This window comes from Mus caroli, unplaced genomic scaffold, assembly GCF_978045245.1.
Source record: "Mus caroli unplaced genomic scaffold, Mus_caroli_1 scaffold_8, whole genome shotgun sequence".
NCBI lineage: Eukaryota > Metazoa > Chordata > Mammalia > Rodentia > Muridae > Mus > Mus caroli.
The window spans coordinates 41,482,515-41,506,310 of NW_028227263.1; the positions used below are offsets into that span (position 1 = coordinate 41,482,515).

General features: G+C 40.7%; 1 pseudogene; it reads right to left on the bottom strand.

Moving 5' to 3' along the window:
• Positions 1-14,302: 14,302 nt before the first annotated feature.
• LOC110298021 (ubiquitin carboxyl-terminal hydrolase 17-like protein A pseudogene) lies at positions 14,303-19,243 on the bottom strand (annotated as a pseudogene).
• Between the last annotated feature and the right edge of the window lie 4,553 nt (positions 19,244-23,796).

Here is a 23,796-nt window from a genome sequence, read left to right on the forward strand (position 1 = left end):
ACACCCATCCAAGCCAATTAGTGCTGCCTGAATTTCCACTAAAGAGTAGTAGACTTTATACTCTTAAGGAAAATGGAATTTTCTTTTGTAGTGGCTAAGAATTTTCAATAACTCTTCAGCAACAGATAGAACTTCATGCCCAACTGCATTCTCTATGTTGGGATGTGGTCTGGTTTAGACTTGCATGGGTTTTATGTATGCTGACTGTACTGGCTAATTTTGTGTCAACTTGGCACAGGCTGGAGTTATCACAGAGAAAGGAGCTTGAGTTGGGGAAATGCCTCCATGAGATCCAGCTGAAAGGCATTTTCTCAATTAGTGATCAAGTGGGGAGGTCCCCTTGTGGGTGGGACCATCTCTGGGCTGGTAGTCTTAGGTTCTATAAGGGAGCAGGCTGAGCATGCCAGGGTAGGCAAGTCAGTAAGGAACATCTCTCCATGGCCTCTGCATCAGCTCCTGCTTTCTGACCTGCTTGAGTTCCAGTCCTGATTTCCTTGGTGATGAACAGCAATGTAGAAGTGTAAACTGAATAAACCCTTTCCTCCCCAACTTGCTTCTTGGTCATGATGTTTGTGCAGGAATAGAAACACTGACTAAGACACTGACATAACTGCTCTCTGTCTCTGTCTCTTTCTCTGTCTCTCTCTTCCGGGCACAGGAGGATATATATATATATATATATATATATATATATATATATATATATCCAGAAAACACTGGTTCTTTCTAGTCATCCACTGCCTGTGGCTCTTACATTCCTTTTATACCCCTTTTCTGCATTGCTCTCTGAGACTTTGGAAGAAGGATTGAAGCATATTAATGCTGAACATTCTGTAGTCTTTCATTTTCTAAACTTTGGCTAGTTGTAGGTCTCTGTGTTGATTATCATCTTTTACAAAAAGAAACTTCTCTAATAAAGACTGAGATGTGCCCTAATCTATTGGGTAAATGATAAGTCATTAGAAGTTATTTTATGTTACATAAATCTAGCAGAATAATAATAGTAGGTTCTTTTTCTAGGGCCTATAACCTGTCAGGCCACAGGCTTCCAGCTTGATAATAATACCAGGTGTGGGTTTCATCTTATGGTGCAGGACTTAAATCCAATTAGAAAGTTGTTGGTTATTCCCAGAATATTTGTGTCAGTACTGTATCCATGGGCATGACTTACCAGGTCAGTCATTTTAAAATATTAAAATTAAAGCAAAGTTTCAAAAAAAAAGTATCATCTGCTACATTAATACACATGAGTGTTGAGCTTCATAGTTAAGAGCACTAGCTGCTCTTACAGAGGATCTGGGTTCAACTCCCAGTACCCACATGGCAACTTACAAATGTATGTAACTCAAGTTCCAGAAGATTAACACCCTTAAACAGACAGGCATACAGGCAAAACACTGGTGCACATAAAACATGCATGAGTATTGCAAAGATTATCTTTAAAGATTAGCCTATATTTTTCTTTATACCAAACTATCTGGGAGAAATAATTCTAATCTATAGCTTTACTGGCAACATAGTTCTTTGCTTTGGATTCTATACTTCTATGCTTTGGATTGACCACATATGGAAATGGTTATGCATATCTGTAAAATTTGGTAAATAGTATGTTTCAATATCACCTTTCCAATGTTTTAATTACATATGAATAAAGTTGTCTTTAGAAGCTCAGAATGACAAGTTTTCAATAAAATGAAAAACTAATTATATAGTTGCCACCAAAGATACAAAAAATATTAAAAGTTTCAAAATCTAAAGGAAAAATAACTAACTGAACTGGAACAAAGAGAACATCTTTTGGTCAAGCATATTTATAGGGTGGATGGTGTAACACAGTGATAGAGCATTAGACCAGTTGGGAAAGCCTACAGGTTAAATGATTAACCTAGCAACAAATACTAAAATAAAAGTAGGCACCTATACAAATCTAGAACAAGCATATATAGTGGGTAGTTCTTTGAAATAAATCTAGATTATTTTAACATCAGTGGATTGCCCCATGAACAGGTATAAAATACAACAGCCAGGATGTAGAATCTATGAGAAATTTTGCAATGCCCTGGACTTGTAGATGACAACTGAGTTTAAGTAGTAATATCTGGACAGTGAATTTTCTCACATTGGAATCCACTGTTTGTGAACTCACTAAGTAGCCAACTGAGCCTTGGAAATGATATAATCCTCGGGGCTTTATCACAATACTGACATTATCTATGTGAGTACTAGACATGCTGCTAATTCTTGTTGAACATTCTCTTGTTCCAGTGAGAGACAGGCACAGTTATGGTAACTATCAGTGATGATCTCAGGATACCTTGGCATTGAATCATCATAATTTCTTTCCTTATGGTACATACATATCATATGATACGTACACATACGTGGATGTGTAGATGTCAATTAGGGTAAAGAGCTTGCCAAATACATCAGGTGTTTTCAAAAAGAGGCCTATAGATTGTTCTATCTATCAATGATCATAAGATTCCAAGGTGCACATTGTCAGTATGGAACACCTAATGCAGTAGTATGAGTTCCACTTGGGTTTGTGAATTGTCCCTGGAATACAGGTTGTGTGAAAAAACCCATGATCATTGCCACGATCATACCAGTGCACAGAAATAATTCATAGAAAAAAATTTATTTCTGAAAGGTGAAAATTGTATACACTCTGACTACTAGTAGACAGTAATGAACATTGAAATAACTAAAATTGCCACTGATAATGACAATTGATAAGATAGAATGACTTCTTCAGAGTGCATCTCATTGGCATACTTCAAAGTCCAGGGTCCATGGTAAGGTCAGGCTACTTGTACAGGGATACGAGTCTATCCACAGTAGGAGTTTTCAGTGGTATAGTCACTTAGAACGGAACATGATATGTTATACCCATCTACTAAAAAAATTCAAAAAAGAATTTTTGTCACTTGTAACCTGTGATTCTTTTAACTCATAATGTTTCAGTCCAAACGTTTCCTGCAAGTCTGTGCATGGAAGAAGCTTTTTCTAATCACATGGAGGCTCACTCCCATGTCACTGTCTCTAAAGAGTAAGGATGTCCTTTTTAGGAGACACTCACTGAGAACTGGAAGTATATTTTCTTATCTTTCTCCAGAAAGGCAGGACTCTTAGGAGGGGATGCTTGCTGCTCAATGGGAAATGCCAAGGACACTGGCACAAACTTGGAGCTCCAGCAATTACCTAGTAAAGAATATCCTCAGGGGTTGGCCTGCAACAAGGTTGTTCAATGGGTTATAAGACTCAATACAGGTTCTTGCAGAGACTAGATGAGCTCTGCTATCTGGCAGTGGTTGGTTGGTATTATAGCTGTTAGCTTGGGTTTTTTGTGGACTCCTAACAGTGGAGAGTGGGTATGTTTCTGATTCTTTTGCCTGCTCTTAGGACTCCTTTCCATCTATTGGGTTGCCTTGTCCATCTTTCAAATGAGGGCTTTTGCCTTGTCTTCTCTTGTTTTGCAATGTTCAGGTATTATTCCATTGTGAATTTTCCTTTTCTGAAGGGATATGAGGAAAAGTAGATTTGGAGGAGAGAATAGATAGGAGTGTGAAGGGAGGGGAAATTGTTGTCAGAATATAGTGTATAAAAGAAAAAGCTATTTTTTAAGACAAAAAAGAACTTGAACCTACAGTGTGCTCTAAAAAGAAAATTTTGTATGTTTCAATAATATTATACTAATAAAAAAGAAGGCCTATCATTTGCCCAACTTGATCAAGCACATTAATGAAGGAACTATACCCTCAAAAAACCTCTCTGATTCCCAGATGCTTACAGTTTTATAGTTATACTGTGGCCACACCCATGAATCTGGTGCTATAACAACCCATTCCCTGCAAGCATCTAGTTGCCTCAGACAAAGCAGATGTGGTATGTGCAAAAGGAATCTTAAATTGGATCTGTGTGGAGACCATTTAACTGTATGGAGATCCATTTCCCTGGGCATCTCAAGCTTGGGTTTTCATTGTAACAGAAATATGAAAGCATGTCAAATAAAGACAGTATGTGTAGACCTACCACACTAGAGGTTCACTTCTGTCTTAGGCAGGGCTTCTTATGAAGGACTGTGGGACAAAACCCTGTTTTTGAACTAGATTTCAGGGTGGTGGAGAAAGCTCCCATGGACAACCTTCCTGTCAGGAGGGCATTTTTTAGATTACCCAGTATGTACTTGTTTCACCCTCTTTGCTTAATCACATAGGATCTTATCATCTCTACACTCTACACTATAGATATTTACCACTTAGCCAAATGGTTGTTAATACTTTGTAATTTACATATACATGTATATTCATGAATTTATGTATTTTTCAAATAAAACATGCTCACATTTGATATAAAGAGTGGAGGGGGGACAAGATGGAGGGTTGCAGAGGGGAGGACTGGAAGAGGGACAACATTTGAAATGTAAATAAATTAAATAACCAATAAAAAAGAGTTCTTCTACTGAGATTGTGATGAAATGTGAGGGGGGATATGACCATTTCTCCCAAAATTTACCTCTACTGTCCTTTCCAATACATGATTGAAAACAGAGGGAGGAATATTTATGTCTGTTACAGGCCAGTCAGGGATAGGTAGAGAGCTTCAGGCTAGCCAGGAATATGTAGTAAGACCCTATTTATGAGCAGCAGGCAGGAGGAAGGAGAGTGAGGATGAGGTATGGTGGAGTAGGACTTAAAGCTGGGTAAGGAAGAGAAAGAGAGGGGGAGAGGAATAGGTGGCAGCAGAGGTATAGATGCAGGCAGAGAGACAGCAGGGGACTTCATGAAAAGATGGCAAAGGAAAGCCGGTGAGAGTGGCAGAGGGAGGGGGAAGTAAAGGAGGGAGGGGCAGGGTGAGTGGGAAAATGACATGGATATAGACATAGAGGAGAGGGAAGGAAGGGAGACAGTCTCTTTTTCAATAGTTGATGGTTTCGAAGGGTAAAGGTTTGATATAGCAAGCAGTGAGTTTTCATACGGGAATCTGCACAAATTCATGGAAATCATGATTTCAGAAGGAAGAGATACCTAGAAAACATGAGTGCTCAAGATTTGCTTTCTTTTAGCAATCCTCCTGCCTCAACTCTAAGGAGATAAAATAAATATATAAATAAATCCTGCTTTTTCCTTTGCTTTTGAGACTTGATCTCTTGTAGTATATACTGACCTTGATCTTTTGTTCTGTTTGACTTCAACTCCCCTCCAACCTATTGGTTGTGATTTCCTAAACCAAAAGCAAAGGAAATAACCAGTTAAATCCAATTTAAGGGCAGAATAAGGTTGTGTGCGCCACTGCTGCCTCTTCCACTGTGACCCTGTTTCTGTATCACCACCCAGGACATTTAACCCTGGGACATAGGGGCTTCACACAGAATCATGTGGGGGGATTTCTTACTTTAAAAGTGATTAATTCTGTCAAACACTCTAAATGAAAATGTGGTATAAGAGGAAAGTGATTTCTAGAAAAGTATTTGGTCACTGTCTTAATTGCTGTTCATTTGCTGTGAAGAGACACCAATTTCATAGCATATAAAGAGAAAATATTTCATTGGGACTTGCTTACATGTTCAGAGGTTTTGTCCACCATCATACCTAGGAGCATGGTGAAACAGGCAGGCAGACTTGGTGTTGGAGAACTATCTGAGTTCTACATCCAGATACTCAGGCAGCAGGAGGAGTACAACTCTGGGCCTGGTCTGGGCTATTGTCACTCCTCCCCTGCCCTCCCCCCCAGTGACACACTTCTTCCAACAAGACCTGGTCTCCTAATCATGCTTAAATAGTGCCTCTCAATGATGACTGAGCATTCAAATATCTGAGCCTAGGTGTGCTATCCAACACAGTCATGAACTGGACATGCAGGAGGTGGAAGCCTTGAAAAAGACTGGAAATGGTGAAAATCAATACTAGTATTTAAAATGATCAAAGCAAAAATGTATACATAGTAGAAAATACTGAGATGATCAGTGATATTTATGAAGTGAGGTCTCAAAACCTAGGCCTGGCTTTTTTGGAGTCCTAGTTTGGGTTTTACTGCTGTGAACAGATACCATGACCAAGGCAACTCTTAGAAGGACAACTTTTAACTGGGGCTGCCTTAGAGGTTCAGAGGGTCAGTCGATAATCTTCAAGATGGGAATATGACAGCATCCAGGCAGGCATAGTTCAGGAGGAGCTGAGAGTTCTACATCTTCATCTGAAGGCTCCTAGCAGAATACTGGCTTCTAGGCTAGGATAAGGATCTTAAAGCCTACATCCACAGTGACACACCTACTCCAACAAGACCACATTTACAACACCTTCTAATAGTGCTACTTCCTAGGTAAAGCATATACAAACAATTAACATTCCACTCCCTGGCCCCCATAGGCTTGTTCAAACATATGAGTCCATAGAGACCATACCAAAACATTGCATAATGCAAAATGCATTTAATCCTACTTCAAAAGTCCCCATAGTCTATAACAGTCCTGACAATGTTAAAAGTCCTAAGTTCAAAGTTTCTTTTAAGATACATCCAATCATTTAACTGTAATCCCCTGTTGTGCCAGGAAAATGTTAGTGATCCCCTAAAACACAGACAGGAGCCAATCTGATGTAACTCACAGCAGGGTCTTTATTCTATTTGAGCTAGCTTGCCACCCGCCCCAACTCACCACCCATCACACAGGATGGTTTTGGTGAGGGGGGAGCCCCAAATATCTATCAGGGTAAGGATTTATAGCAAACAGCAAGCAGGGAGATGTGCTATTGTGGCCTTTAAGATAATAGGCTGGTGCTAAAAGTCATATCATAAACTTAACTTCTGCTCCCCTATGTATTGGTAATTGTTAGGTAGGGGGTGGACTTGTAACCTGGGGGTGCAGGTTTGTTAGGGGAATAACCTAGAGACACTGGCCTTATTGAGGAGTAGCCCAGAGACTGGAGCTAGGCTCAGTTTTGTTGGAGGACAACTTGAAAACTAATGCTAGGTACCAGCCTATTAGTTTACCTGAGTTCAAACTTAGGACAGGTTCTCTAAAATGAAGTCTGAACTTAAATGATTTGGCATCTCACCCCAAATCAAGACAATAACTTAGTTGTACAAATTCTAAACTCTCTATCTCCATATCTGATGACAAAGTGATCTTCAGATCTCCAACTCCTTTTTCATCTTTGTTGACTGCAACAAACTTCTTTCTCCTGGGCTGGCTCCAATCCTTGTTAGCAGCATTCCTCAGCAGATATACTATGGCTCTGGCATCTTGAAATTTTTGCTCCACAGTAACTTCAATGTTACAGCTTCTCATTTCGATGTATGGGATCCACACATGATCTTCTGGGCTCCTCCAAAGGGCTTGGGTCGGTTCTCCAGCTCTGCCTTCTGTAATGCTCCAGGGTCTGGTTGATTCCACTACATTGCTACTGCTGTTCTTGGTGGTTACTTCATGGTACTGGCTTTTCTAACATGCTGGGGCTTTTCACTGAAAGTAGGCTTCACCAATAGCCTCTCATAGACTCTCTTCATGGTGCCAAGACTCAACTCCTCTGCAGGACCCCTTCAATCCTGAGCCATCAACTGCAACTGAGGCTGCACCTTCAACAATGGCCTTCCATGGCTTTTCACAGTGCCTTCAAACTAGTACCACCTGGGTGACTCTTATACATTACCAAGTATAGCTGCAGCAGGAGGTACAACCTTGGCTATCTCTGGAACAGCGCTTTTTTGTGAAAAAACAAACAAACAAACAAACAAAAAAAAAAAACACTTCCCAGAAGATACCTCAACTATGCTGGTCTCTTTTTAATCACCACTAATTTCTTAGCTCCAGGTAACCAGCATCCATTGTCCCAGTAGTCCCTTCTATTTTTCACTCTAAAGTCAGAACCACATGACCAAAGCTGTCATGTTCTGCTGCTTGCTGGGTTAGCACATGGCCCCTCTTTTTCTATTACCAGCTTTCTGTTTTCCAACTCCCTCTCTGCCTAAGCTTGGCGTTTCTGGAACTTGCTCTGTAGCTTGACTTTGAACTCAGAGATCTGCATGGCTCTGTCTCCTGTAATGCTGGGATTAAATGAGTTTACCACTGGGCCTGGAGTTAAGTTTTGTTTTTGTTTTTTGAAGTTTTGAATTTATTTTATTTTATTTTATTTATTTTACCTAGCACCTGATTTGTCTCAGGCTGGCCTCGAACTCAGAGACCTGTTTGGCTTTCTCTCCTGGGATTAAAGGTATGTATCATTGTCTTAGTTAGGATTTTACTGCTGTGAATAGACACCATGACCAAGGAAAGTCTTATAAAAAACAACATTTAATTGGGACTAGCTTACAGGTTCAGAGGTTCAGTCCATTATCATCAAGGCAGGAGCATGGCAACATCCAGGCAGGCATGGCACAGGCAGAGCTGAGATTTCTACATCTTCACCCAAAGGCTGCTAGTGGAAGACTAACTTCAAGGCAACTAGGGTTAGGGTCTTAAGCCTACACCTACAGTGATACACCTATTCCAACCAGGTCACACCTATTCGAACAAGGCCACACCTCCAAATGGTGCCACTCCCTGGTCCAAGAATATACAAACCATCACATTCCACACCCTGGTCCCCATAGACTTGTTCAAACACATGAGTCTGGGGGGGGGGAGGTGAATACTTAAACAGAGCATAATACAGAATGCATTTAGTCCAACTTTCAAAGTCTTCATAGTCTATAGCAGTCTCAACAATGTTAAAAGTCCAAAGTTCAAGTTCTCTTTTGAGATTCATCCAATCACTTAACTGTAATCCCCAATGAAAGACAGGAAACCAGCTGGGCAAACTCCAAATTCTGCATCTCCATGGCTGATGTCTTCAGATCTCTACTCCTTTTTCATGTTTGTTGACTGCAACCAACTGCTTTCTCCTGGGCTGGTTCCACTCCCTGTTAGCAGCTTTCCTCAGCAAGTATCCCATTGCTCTGGCATCTTTAATATCTTTGAGTCTCCAAGTCAATTTAAATGTTACAGCTTCTTGTTTCAGTGTCTGGGATTCCACTTGATCTTTTGGGCTCCTCCTAAGGGGTGGCATCACTTCTCCAGTTCTGCCCTCTGTAGCACTCTAAGCTCAGGTTGATCCACTCCACTATGGCTGCTGTTCTTGGTGATCATCCCATGGTACTGACATCTCCAATACACTGGGGTGTTCCACTCCAACTAGGCTTCACCAATAGCGTCTCATAGGCTCTCTTCATGGTGCCAAGCCTCAAATCTTTTGCTTGACCCATTCAGTCCTGGGCCATCAACTACAGCTGAGGCTACACCTTCTCCAATGACCTTCCATGACCTCTCACAGTGCCAGGCCTCAGCTGTTCTTCATGACACCTTCATGCCTTCGAAACCAGTACCACCTGGGTGACTCTTACACATTACCAAGTTCAGCCACAGCAGGAGGTACAACCTTGGATAACTATTGAACACAGCTTCTTTATGCTCCCAGAAAATAATTCCTAGAAGATTTCACCTCAGTGATGCTGGTCTCTTCTAGCTAACCAGCATCAATTGTCCTAGTAGTTCCTTCCATTCTTAACTCAAGAACCAGAGCCACAAGGCTGAAGCTGCCTAGTTCTGCTGCTTGCAAGAAAGAGAATATGACCCTCTTGTACTATTACATTATCATTGGCTTTATGTTTTCCAAATCATTCACTGCTTAAGCTTGGCTGTCCTGGATCTTGCTCTATAGATTGACCTTGAATGCAGAGATCAGCATGCCTGTATCCTGAGATTAAAGATGTATATGACCATGTCTGGATCTAAATTTAGCTGGGTAGGATCTTGCCCCAAATTCCCACTCCCTTAATCTGTTATCTGCTAGAAAACAGAATTTTGCTCCATTTAACTTCCTGGTAACCCGTTAATACTGGAACCAAATATTTTATATTTTTCCTTTCTAAGCTTGCTATGCTCATTCAAACTTTTCTTTATGAGACTTAACCAGAGAACAAAGTCTCTGTTGTGCTTTCTTGAAACTTCCTTTGTTAATGTGATTAATCTGAGTCTCTCACCTTAGCCTCAGGAAGACTTTTAAGACAAGGGCAAAAAGTAGCCCCATTCTTTACCAAAATACCACAAAAACAGTCTTTATGCCACATTCTGAAATTCTTCTCCTTTGAAATCTCTTGGGCCAGGTCAACACAATTCAAATTACTCCCAGGAACAAAGTCTTCCATATTCTTACTAGGATGACCCATTAAGCCCCACTTAAAGCATTCCACTGAGTTCCAAATCCAAAGTCCCAAAATCCATATTTTTTCAAATAAAAGCATGGTCAGGCATATCATAGAAATACCCACTTCTGTTACCAACTTCTGTATTAGTTAGCATTCTCTAGAGTCACAGAACTTATGGGTAGTCTCAATATAGTAAAGGAATTTATTGATGGCTTGCAGTCTGCAGTCCAACTCCAAACAATGGTCAAGTAGCAGCTGTGAATGGAAGTCCAAGGATCTAGCAGTTGCTCAATCCCATACCTCAAGCAGGTGAAGGAGAGAGAGAGAGAGAGAGAGAGAGAGAGAGAGAGAGAGAGAGAGCCTTCCTTCTTCCAATGTCCTTATATGGTCTCCAGCATGTGTAGCCCAAATTAAAGGTGTGTGCCACTACACATTTAATCCCAGATGACCTTGAACTCAGAGATCTCCCTATCTTAATCTTCTGGAATCCATAGCCACTATGCCTCAACATCTTCATACCAATATCCAGGTCAGAAACTTCTATCTCCCAGCCACCAGATTAGGGTCACTGGTGAGCCTTCCAATTCTGGATTGTAGTTCAACAACCAGGAATAGCCACTACAGCCATCATATCAGGGTCTAAATTTAACTGTGTAGGATCTTGTGCCCAAATACCTTAATTTGTTATCTCCTATAAGATAGGATTCAATTCCATTTCACTTCCTAGTGCCCCTGTAGTAATTGAACCATATATTTTATATTTTTCCTTTCTAATATTGCTATACTTTTCAAAACAGTCTCTTTCTTATAGTCCAGTCAAGGTATTTTGATGGAAGATATCATCTAATCTACTGAATAGACTGCAGTTGGGGTAAAATAACATTGGGGTAAAAAATGACCTTGAACCTACAGTCTGTTACTTTAGTGTTTATCAGTACAGGCTTAGGTTCAAGCATTATGTTGTTGGGAATCTACACAAAGAATTCTGTAATTAGTTATAATGATATTTTATAGTGTTTTTATCAGTCCTTGACTATATATCCACTTGGCAGATGTATCAGTCACCCTGCTAATTCCATCATGCTGACACACTTTCACTGGAATGATAAGATTACCTTTTAGGTGGACCATACCAGGTAAATACTACATTTATGTTTATTTTTGAGAAGAGGGTAATTTGTGTTTGAGAGTCCAGATCCTTTGATTTCTTAGAAAACTGTCTTAAAGAACCCGACCTAAGGTTGAACACCAGTTAACTAACAGGCCAGTACCTATTACCAGTTCCCAGGTTACCCCCTACCCCAATAAGACCTGTGTCAAGCACTAGTTTCCTGCAGGTTACTTCCCAAAAATACCCAGGTGTAACACCAGTTCCAGGTTATTTTCCAACAAATCTGCACCCCCAGGTAACAATCCTGCCCCTGGCACTTCACTTCCTAACAACCATCAATAAATAAACAAACAAACAAACAATCAAAAAAAACCCAAAGAACAAAAACCAGAACTTAAGTTTATGGTTTGGCTCCCAGCAAGAGACAACTATATTAAAGGCCATAAAAGACAAGTATATTAAAGGCTTCCCAGTTAGATGTGTGCAATGATACCCATCTCTTCTCTCTATAAAACTCGCTTGAATAATGCAACCACAATGCAATTGCATAGGAATTGTTCTTAGGTGGTCTTTTGGGGGTTCACCAACTGTCCTTGCACAAAATGGTCCAAATTGACCTTGATCTTTATCTCATCCTATCATGGCTTCAGCTCATGATCACTCAGTTGGCTGCCATTACCTAAATCAAATAGACACAAACACAAATATACACACACACAAACACAACCCACAAACAAAAATCACACACACTTCACACAATAAACACACTCAAAATAAACTACATCTGAAACAAAATTTGTCTTGGTAAGTGTTGTATCTCCTTATGAAGCACTGAAACCTGATTTTGTTTTCCTCCATTTTGAAACAGAGTGAACAAAATTCACACCACAGTTTTAATATTACCACTTAAGTTCAAATTTATCTTCTGGTTTTTATGGTTGGATATATCAATGATACAAATGTAGGCCTTGTACATTCCCTCTAAATTCTTTACGTCCACCATGCAACCGCAGTTCATTTCCCTTATTACTTTCAGGCAGGAATTGTGTAAGTTGTCAGACTGTTCTTGAAGACAGGATATATACAGAATGCCAATTGCTTTCTCTCTAATATACTAATACCAAATGAATAAGGTGTTAATTTTAGAGGAATGTTCAAGTTACTAAAATCTTTGGGTGTGCAGAGAAATACTGATCACTCCATTATTTTGACATTGTATTATATCAAACTTATAAGGAATTGATCATTATTCACATAACATTTCAGAACACTTGGAAAAACCAATCAGGCTATGGTGTTAAGAAAGTGGTAGATGATGGGAGAGTTCTGGTGTCTGTTTCTAGTTCTGCAGATTGCCATCTTCTAGCAATATACACAGTGTGAAAAAAAAGCCAAGCCTGTGGCCTTCATATTGGAGCCTCTCATGCTGGATCTGGTTTAAACACAGCACACATTGGGTGGTATTCTACCTACTTGCCCTCTACACATATCATATCTAATCAGTTCCATATGGATCTTCTGAACACTGCTATGTAATAGATGTTGAGTTTGAAATGGATTTCTCCACTTAAAAGTCTCTCCTATGTGGTCCTGGAACAGTGGTTCTCAATCTTCCTCTGATGCCATCTGAAGTTTCAATACACTTCTTCATAGTGTGACTCCACCCAGGTATAATGTTGTTTCCCATGCACCTTTGTTACTGTGACTTTGCCACTGTTGTTGAATTTCCAGGTGAATATCTGATGTGCAACCCTTGTGAAATTGCCATTCATCCCCAGAGAGGCTGAGACCTACAGGTTGAGAACACCACACTAAGCTTGTGTAACCAGTAATCAAGTTGTGTTTAGTAAGCATTTTTCATTGCACTGATTACCAACTCTGTATATCGTTCAGAGTGGTGCTTCCTCTCCTTCAAAGAGGCAACCTTTTCATTCCAATAGCAGAATTTGTCTTCTTCCAGCTTCTTAACAGGGTTAAGAAGTACTTGGGGCCCGGTTGACCAGAAGGCACACTGAGGCTGATGCAGTCTTTGGCAGATACATGGATGGAGCTCAGGCAGTTTGTCAGTCACAGACTCTGTAAGTCCCACCTGGACTATTTCCATCTGTCTTTGATGAACACCTGATGCCACACAGGTGCTGATCCTCAACCTTTCTCTTTCAATCTCACAGCCTGAGTCTAGAAGCCAGGATTTCAGTGGTGCCCATGACCTCCCCCCACAGACAGGTTAGGTGGTAACTCTCTGGGAGAAAAGAATCCTCATTTAAAAAACCTGTGAGTGATGATTCCTGTCTACACCTATGAGACCATGTTATAACCAGGTTCCGTACACTCTTCCAAGAGTATACCATATTGATTTACATTCATGATAAGAACATAACATAACATAGGAAAAGAAAACATAACAATAAATAAGCAGACAAGGTTGTGAAGTAACAGAATTTATTTGATCAAAGAACTGTCAATCACACACAAAGAATAGGAACATCTATCTCTACAGTGTGATCTACACATTTTCTGGGTAAAAGGTTAGAAAGGGCAGTTGAAAAGCAACCTGTTGCCTGAGCAAAAGCTCCAAACCTCAAGAGCTCCAGTGTGTTCTCTTAGGGTCTCTAGCTGCATATGTAGCAGAAGGTGGCCTAGTTGGCCATCATTGGGAAGAGAGGCCCCTTGGTATTGCAAACTTTATATACCCCAGTACAGGGGAACGCCAGAGCCAAGAAGTGGGAATGGGTGGGTAGAGTGGCAGGGTGTGGGGAGGGTATAGGGAACTTTTGGGATAGCATTTGAAATGTAAATAAAGAAAATATCTAATAACAAAAAAATATATTTAAAAAAAAAAGAAAAAAAAAATAAAAGAAAGCTCCAGTGTGGTGATTTAGTCTCTATGCTGCTCAGATCCCATGAGTTGCAGGAGAGGCTATGCAGACTTCCCCCGGGTGTCAAGCTTCTTGTCTTTAACCTATAGCAACACCCTGGGCAGTTTTTTCCACATTCAAATGATCAGAGTCAGTCAGCAAAAACAGGCAAATGCCCAGAGGATAGATGGACACCACGTGAAGGGTGAGCCATTGTCCCTGCCTGAAACAGAGGTCCAAACCTCTTGTTCCAGGCACCTTGGGTCAACAGTGTGTCCATAAGAGCCTGTGTCAGAAGCCTCTGCCCTTGCTTGTTCTTGTTCTTCCCCTTCTTCGATCTTCGTCTTCCACCCTGACTACAGAGCTGCCCAGTGTTCACAGAGCCCTGAGAGGTGAGGAGCCTGTCAGCATTGTGCAAGGGTTGATTCTCTTTGTCTGGAGCATCCCTGCCCCAGTTGTCTGTGAATCTGGGATGGTGAATCACAATTGCATCAGCAGGCAGATCAAGTTCACCTTCAGTATTCCTGAGGTTCTGCCCAGCTATCTTGTGGTTCTTTTCCTGAAGCACTTTCCCCTCCCCAAAGGAGGTTTCTTTGGTTGCTCTCTTCTCCCTGATTTCCCAGGGCTCTCCCACACCATCTGTGCAATGGTATTTCTTCTTATGCTTTTTTCTCCAGGATTTCTTCAGCTGGTATTCGGGGTCAAGAACATCATTTATTCTGCCCTCTGGCATGTCAATACTGACCTGTTTGAGGTTGGCCTGCTGCACATAGAAGAGCACATAGGCATTCTCATTCAGGACAGAAGTCACATCACACCTGGTGACTTTAGTATCATCCATCTTGTACCACTTCCCATGACCAGCTTTGACACAACAGAAGTAATGTCCACTGTGAGAAGTTGCACCATCATGGACCAGGACGGCATAGAGGGCATAAGGCAAAGGTCCTCCAGTAGGCTGGGACAGGTATGGCTTCAGGTCAAGGAACTCAGGGTAGCTTACTTTTCTGTCTAACTTGTTACCCATGAAAGCCGAGAAGCGCTTTAACACTAGCATGAGTACTTTTGGGGCAATATGAACATGCAGGGTCTTGGAAGCTGGCATCTTCTGTCTACACCTACCACAGTAGTAGGCATTCTCTCCACGTAGCTCTTCTGACTTCTCTGTATCCCACAAGGCTTGCTTTACACTCTGAGCTGAGCTGATATCCAGGGGGACATCCAGGAAGGGATCGTAGGTATCTGAGGTGCCCTGGCAATGGAGACACTTGATCTGAGACCTCCACAAGCCTCCAAATATGTCATGAATGGGTGAGCTGTCCTCAGAGGTGGGGCACGATTGTCTGTGCACTTGAAGGCAGGATTCATGCATTGTTTCCAAGGTGAACATGAGAAACTCATGGGCATCTTCCTGCTGGTACTTGTGGAAGGCAGAGGTCAAAATCTGGGAGGGCTTCATGACATCCCCCGAGTGAGAGTGTAGGAGACTCTGGGTCACATGAGCTTCCATAGCACACATCTTACAGCCTTCTGGGGAACAACAGGTTTGACTGTGCTTCTGGGACAGCATGTAGTGAGCTAGAGGTGGTGTGTGTGTCAAGCACTGCAGGGCTGCATTCATGTAACAGCTGTTGCCTGTGTTCTGGAGCCCACATCCCGGTCCTTGGGGACTCTTCCAAATCAGACTGTACTTTCCATTGACAGTTAGCTCCTGCACCACCTGAGCTTCATTCTGATGCAGCTCTGGGGCACCAGAAGAAGACAGGGCTGTGTTTGATATGGGACAAGAACACGAAAAGATTTTAGGGTATGCCAGTGGCCAAATCTGTTACCTTCAGACTCCATTCTAGAAAACCTGACCTAACTTTCACCTCAGGAAAACTAACAGGATAGTACCTAGAATTACATTCCAAGTTAACCGACCCCATCCTCCAAAAATAAAACACTCACATACAACCCATCCCAAACTAAACATGAACATAAATCCAGTCTCTAGGTTCCACCCCCAACAAGACCACTGTCTCCACGTTTTACTCCAACAGATCTGCAACCCCAGGTTCATAACCTGCTCCCTCCCTTCCAAACCCCAATGCAGAGGGAAGCAGAAATCCAGCCTATGACTCCCTGCACCCAACAATATGTTACAGGCCACAAAATCTACCCAATTAGATGCTTGCACACTCACCCACACCACTCTGCTTGCTGCTTACTGTAAACTCTTACCCTGAGAGATATTCAGAGCTCATCATCACCAAAGCCTCCCTGTTAGACAGTGGCTATAGTAGTCCCCTAGCTAGCTGGTAAAAAGGCTACACAGTGATTGCATCTCATCAGTTCCTGTCTGGTTTTAGGGGATGACTACTCTTTTCTGGCACTACACATGCAAACTGCAAAAGGTCTTATGATGAGACTCAACCTCTTAGAAGAGCAGAGCAGCCCCTTTGTCAACAAAAGTCTGTCCCAGCACACTCAATTCATCCTTATGTAGGTCTAGGGCAGCTGGAGATGACAAGGCTGCTGGGGGACACACAAGACAAAAAGACCTAACAGTGAGACTCACCTTCTGGGAAGGAAAGAGAAACCACCATGTCTCCAAAGACCTTTTCAAATAACTTGCTGGAGTCTTCTAAGGGAGCAGAAGGAAGTTTTTCCTCTCCAATCTCTGCAAGTGAGGACAAATGCTCAGTCTTTTATATTCCAGTCTTGTGACCATGCCTACAGTCTTCCCAGGACAGCCAATCCCAGACAAGCCTCTCACAAGTTGGGTGTGGTTTCTGCAAAGCAGCTCAGAAATATCATCTCTTTGGAGTGCATTTCCCTGAATTTAACTCCAATTTCCTAGGTGTCTTAAGCTTGGGTCTTACTTTGGAATAAAGTTACAAAACCATGTCAAATAGATGACTACACATGCCATACAACAGTTCTTATTACATTGCTAACCACACAGAACCAGTATAAACAGCCTAGGCCTGGTTTTCCTTCTGTTTTTCTCTTTCTTTCTTTCTTTCTTTCTTTCTTTCTTTCTTTCTTTCTTTCTTTCTTCCTTTCTTCCTTTCTCCCTTTTTCCCTTTCTTTCTCCCTTTCTCCCTTTCTCCCTTTCTCCCTTTCTCCCTTTCTCTCTCTCTCTCTCTCTCTCTCTCTCTCTCTCTCTCTCTTTCTTTCTTTCTTTCTTTCTTTCTTTCTTTCTTTCTTTCTTTCTTTCTTTCTCTCTCTCTCTCTGTCCCTCCCTCCCTCCCTCCCTCCCTCCCTCCCTTCCTTCCTTCCTTCCTTCCTTCCTTCCTTCCTTCCTTCCTTCCTTCCCTCTCTCTCTGTCTCTCACTCTCTCTGTCTCTGTCTCTCTCCTCTTTCTGTGTTTAGATTTTCATCTTTGTTGACTTCGATTTGTAAGAAGATCATTTCTCTCTAGCAGATACATTTCCAGTCAAGATCATATTGTCTATGAAGTCATCTAGTCCCCTAAGTAAACTGTTGATTCTCTCAGGAAAAAAAAAATTACCTTGAATCTACACTCTGCTTCTTTAGTGTGTTATCAGTACTCAAGATACAAAGCATTTTGATGTAAATGTTTTACCCACAACTAAATCTCTAATTACTTATAAGAAAATTTTTGCTGGCAGTGGTTATGCAACCCTGTGATCCCAGCACTTGGGAGGCAGATGCAGGCAGATTTCTCAGTTGGAGGCTACCCTGGTCTACAGAGTGAGGTCCAAGAAAACTACAGCTACACAGAAAAACACTGTCTCAGACAACAAACAAACAAACAAACAAACAAACAGAACATTTTTATAATGCCATTGTTCCTAATGGTGCAAGTGCTGAGTAGGTGATTCAATCACACAGTTAGCTCCATTATGCTCATTCAGTCTTACTTGAGTAATAAGATTTACTCTAGGTGGACCAAACCAGGCAAATCCTCCCTTCCTATATATTTTTGAGACAATATGGCTCATTCTCCATTCTGACCTTGAGCTTGGTATCAATCACACTATTGGTGGCTTCAGCTCATAACAATTGGCTTTATTACAATGAAAAGAAAAGAAAACAAACACACACACACACACACACACACACACACACACACACTCAAACAAATGACCACACATCTTTAGCAAAATCTGTCTTAGTCAGTGTTGTATCGCTTTATAAAGCAGTGAAACTTGAAACTTTTTTTTTTTCATTTCTACTCTCAGTGAATGACCTTCATGCCACAGCCTTAGTCATTATTTCCTGTTATATCCTTACTAGATTCTGGATCTAGTGGCCTCTTTTTTTTTTTTTTTTTTTTATCCAGCAAGTTCAATTTATATGGTTTTGTGTGTCAATGATGCAATCTTAGGCCTTGCCTATTCCTACTAAGTCATTTAATTCTAACTTTTACCTCTGAAAAACTAACAGGACAGTACCTAGCATTACATTCCAAGTTAACTGACCCCCTTCCCCAAAAAATAAAACACTCATATACAACCCATCCCAAACCAAACATGAACATAAATCCAGTCTCTAGGTTCCACCCCTAACAAGACCAGTGTCTCCATGTTATTACTCCAACAGATCTGCAACCCCAGGTTCATAACCTGCTTCCTCTTTTATGAACACCAAAGCAGAGGGAAGGAGAAATCCAGCCTATGACTCCCTGCACCCACCAATATGTTACAGGCCACAAAAACTAGCCAATTAGATGCTTGCACACTCACTCACACCCCTTTGCTTGCTGCTTACTGTAAGCTCTTACCCTGAGAGATATTCTGGGCCTCACCACCCCAAAGCCTCTCTGCTAGACAGTGGCTCATGGTAGTGCCCTAGCTAGCTGGTAAAAAGGCTACACAGTGATTGCATCTCATCAGTTCCTGTCTGGTTTTGGGGGATGACTACTCTTTTCTGGCACTACACATGCAAGCTGCAAAAGACCTTATGATGAGAATCAACCTCTTAGAAGAGCAGAGCAGCCCCTTTGTCAACAAAAGTCTGTCCCAGCACACTCAATTCATCCTTATGCAGGTCTAGGGCAGCCAGAGATGACAAGGCTGCTGGGGGACACACAAGACTTAAAGACCTTACAGTGAGACTTACCTTCTGGGAAGGAAAGAGCAACCACCACGTCTCCAAAGACCTCTTCAAATAACTTGCTGGAGTCTTCTAAGGGAGCAGAAGGAAGTTTTTCCCCTCCAATCTCTGCAAGTGAGGACAAATGCTCAGTCTTTTATACTCCAGTCTTGTGACCATGCCTACAGTCTTCCCAGGACAGCCAATCCCAGACAAGCCTCTCACAAGTTGGGTGTGGTCTCTGCAAAGCAGCTCAGAATTGTCATCTCTTTGAAGTGTATTTTCCTGAATTTAGCTCCAAAATCCTAGGTGTCTTAAACTTGGGTCTTACTTTGGAATAAAGTTACAAAACCATGTCTAATAGAAGACTACACATGCCATGCAAGAGTTCCCATTACCTTGCTAACCACACAGAACCAGTATAAACAGCCTAGGCCTGGTTTTCCTTCCTTTTTTCTCTTTCTTTCTTCCTTTCTTCCTTTCTTCCTCCCTTCCTTCCTTCCTTCCTTCCTTCCTTCCTTCCTTCCTTCCTTCCTTCCTTCCTTCCCTCTCCCTGTCTCTCTCTCTATCTCTCTCTCCTCTTTCTCTGTTTTCTTTTTCATCTGCGTTGACTTTGGATTTGCAAGATCATTTCTCTGTAGCAGATACATTTCCAGTTAAGGTCATATGGTCTATGAAGTCATCTAGTCCACTACGTAGACTGTTGATTCTCTCAGGAAAAAAAAAAAAAAAGACCTTGAATCTACACTCTGCTTCTTTTGTGTGTTATCAGTACTCAAGAATACAAAGCATTTTGATGTACATATTTTACCCACAACTAACTCTCTAATTACTTATAAGAAAATTTTTGCTGGCAGTTGTTATGCAACCCTGTGATCCCAGCACTTGGGAGGTAGATACAGGAAGACTTCTCAGTTGGAGGCTACCCTGGTCTACAGAGTGAGGTCTGAGACAGCCAGGGCTACACAGAAAAACCCTGTCTAGAAAAACAAAACAAAACAAAACAAAACAAACAAACAAACAAACAAAAACATTACTATAGTGCCATTGTCTCTATAATGGTTAGACTGCTGAGTAGGTGATTCAATCACCCAGTTAGCTCCATTATGCTCATTCAGTCTTACTTGAGTAATAAGATTCACTCTAGTTCGACCATATCATGCAAATCCTCCCTTCCTGTATGTTTTTGAAACAATATGGCTCATTCTCCATTCTGACCCTGAGCTTGGTATCAATCAACCTATGATGACTTCAACTCATGACCATTGGCTTTCATTACCTCAAGGAAAAGAAAAGAAAAGAGAAGAAAAGAAAAGAAAAGAAAAGAAAAGAGAAGAAAATAAAAGAAAATAAAAGAAAAGAAAAGAAAAGGAAAGGAAAGAAAAGAGAAAAGAAAAGAAAGAAAAAGAAAAGAAAAGAAACACACACACAGAGAGACACACACAGAGAGACACTCAAACAAATAACCACACATCTTTAGCAAAATCTGTCTTAGTCAGTGTTGTATCTCCTTATGAAGCAGTGAAACCTGATACTTTTTTCTCCATTTCTACTATCAGTGAATAACCTTCATGCCACAGTCTTAGTCATTATTTCATGATATATCCTTACTAGCTTCTTGATCTAGTTTCCTCTTTGTCCTTTATCCAGTGAGTTGAACGTTTTTTCTAACTTTATATGGTTTTGTGTTTCAATAATGCAATCTTAGGCCTTCCCATTCCTGCTAAATCATTTACTACTGTCATGGTCCCAAAGTGCCCTTCCATTCTTAGTCTCAGTTAGGCTTTGTCTATGTTTTCTGTGTGTTTTCCACGGTAAGATATATACTTTCTAGTTTACTAAACTCCTAGTTATGTGGGTTTTATTTTTCAAGGAATACTTAATTTAGTAGGATTCTTCTCTGTGCTAAGTCATAATCATCATCCCATTATTTTGAAATTATATTTGCCGGAGCCTACTTTTGAATAATATAAGTGATGTACATAAATCTCCCTTTGAGCATACCTCATAATAGACTTTAAATGCTTGAAAATGACTGGAAGAAGAAACAGAAGCAGAGCAATGAATCCTATATAATTCCCAAATTATAAGAAAATTCCATAAAAAATATGTTTAACAAAATTTATTATTGAACTTGAATCATAATGAGCAAATTCTCCTGAAGAAGTTTTCAGTCTGGAGTGACTGAAGCACTGATCTGGGAATGTAAAATCTCCATATCATAACTCATTGTGAATTGTCCCACACACCATAGAGATGTACTTGTGTTGTTTCCAGGATATTTCTGACCCATTTTAGGGCAGAGGGATGACACCAGTCAAATTATATTGCCATGACATGAGGTCATAAAGTGCCAGAGAAGTGATAGTGATCTCTCAAAGAAACAGACAGGAGCAGATCAGATGCAACTCTCAGCAGGGTCTTTCTTTTATTCAAGCTAGCTTAGGCCCCTCCAATGCACCATGTCATAAAGGTGGGTTTTGATGGTGAGAGAGCTCTAAATATCTGTCCAGGCAAGGCCTTATTTATAGTAAGCAGCAAGTGGAGTGTGAGTATGCAAGGGTCTAATTGGAAAGCTACTGTGACCTTTAACATAATTGGCTGGTGCTGGGAGACATATCATAAACTTAATTTCTGCTTCCCTCTGCATTGGTGGTCCTTAATCAGGGGTGGTTTGTAACCTGGGGGTGTAAGTTTGTTGAAGGAATAACCTAGACCCCAGGTCTTGTTGAGGGTTGGCCCAGAATCTGGAGCTAGGGTTGGGCTTTGTTGGTTAAGAGGGACTTGGGGGACTTGGATACTAATGCTAGGTACCAGCTTGTTAGTTTATCTGAGTTCAAAGTTAGGTCAGGTTCTCTAAAATGGAGTCAGAACTTAAAAGATTTGGCCTCTCAGTAGTTAAACATGTTTTAATATTTTGAGTCTGAGTACCTATGTAAAGGATGCCTTCCTCTAAAACATTCATTCCAACTGTCAAACCTCTATCAGTCCTAACCAGAGTAATCAGTGTTAGAGAAATATTTTTCGTCAAGGAATTTACATGATTAGCAGTGTGTACCTGTTGGACTAAGGAGTCAGCAGAAGCTGTAACCAGCCCTAAGATAGCAGCCAAGATTGTAATGCCTAAGATGAGCTTGACACTAAGTCTCTTAGGTCATGAATGGGAATTAACAGTCTGTATGTACCGAGGCAAACAAAGCAGAAGCATTACATCAAGGCTGTGAGAAAGTAACTGGTAACAAATCATAAGGCAGCTAGTATACAAAGAGAAAAACCATTATGATTCATGGTGAAGTTGTACAATTGGTAAAGTGACATTCTGGTAGGAGATGATACATATAGATTGATACTTAACAATTTTACATCCCTATATCCACTGGATATAGAATTAAAAGTTCAAAGAGATGCAATCAGGAACCCTGTCTTCAGTATCTTCTTTTGCTGGGGTCCTGTAAATACATAAACAGAGTTCCTCCTGGAAAAACATCAAGTCTTTTTTATTATCCAGTTAGGAGGTCTTTATTTTATTTTAGGCTAGAATGGTTTAAAAAATGGACTTATTTATTGTTCTACTAAGTATTATAAATAGGTGAATAATTATAATTTTATTTTGTACTTTAGATGTTTATATCTTCTAAGGTCTGATGGGCTCATTTTATAAAGGCATGTTCCTAAGATCTATAGGGGATTTCAATGGAGTATGAGAAACTAGGAGTCAAACTCCAATTTGAAAGGTTCTTATGTTTAAACAAGGACATTGTCTGATGTTAAGCCCTTGGTATTATAAAATAATGAAACAAACACTCTATCATATCTTTGAAAGTTTTCCCAGGTTAGGCAAAGGCATAAACAGCAATGAGAATTAATACATACAGGAATAAAGGCTAACTTTCCAAAAGACAGTCCATATGTAACATTTGTCTGTTTTAAATCACAAGGGCACAGGCTCATCAAGGGTTAATTCCCATGCTGAGCTGACAGCTTTGCAGGAATGCAGGAGCAGTTCCTCTGAATGCACAGGTGATTTGATGATGATTTTGCTAAGTTACCTTCCTAGAAAAAGGAACAATTTTTGTAAATGAATTAAAATTGTTCTGACCTTCATGCATAGGCACAGAAAGCATAGACTGAACTTGAACATGTCCAGTAGAGAAAAGGCGATTTCTAAATTGAAATTCTGAAAGTTAGGGCTAAAATTGTAAAATAGCTATAAAACAATGACACAGTTTTTAAGAAGGGGCTTGTCCTTATTAAAAAGACTATAGTTTTTGTCACTAGCTCTGTTTGTTATGTAAAGGTTTCATGTGTGAAGAAAATCCTTTTAAGATAGTTAAGATAATCCTTTTAAGATAGTTAAGATAATTCTTTTAAGATAGTTAAGGTAACCTGTTCAGGAGGAGTCAGGAGTAAATATTTTTGTCCTGTCTGGGATTGTCTACTGCAGCTGTTGGATAGTCCTTCTTTGACAAATGGATTGATTGGTCACCTGAGGCTGTTGAATTACCTCCATTGTGTGAGGGGCCTGAGGTAGGTCCCTTGCCCAGTTTTCCTGGTTTGATAAGATCCCTATATTATTAGGGATTACAGTAGCACCAGATAAGG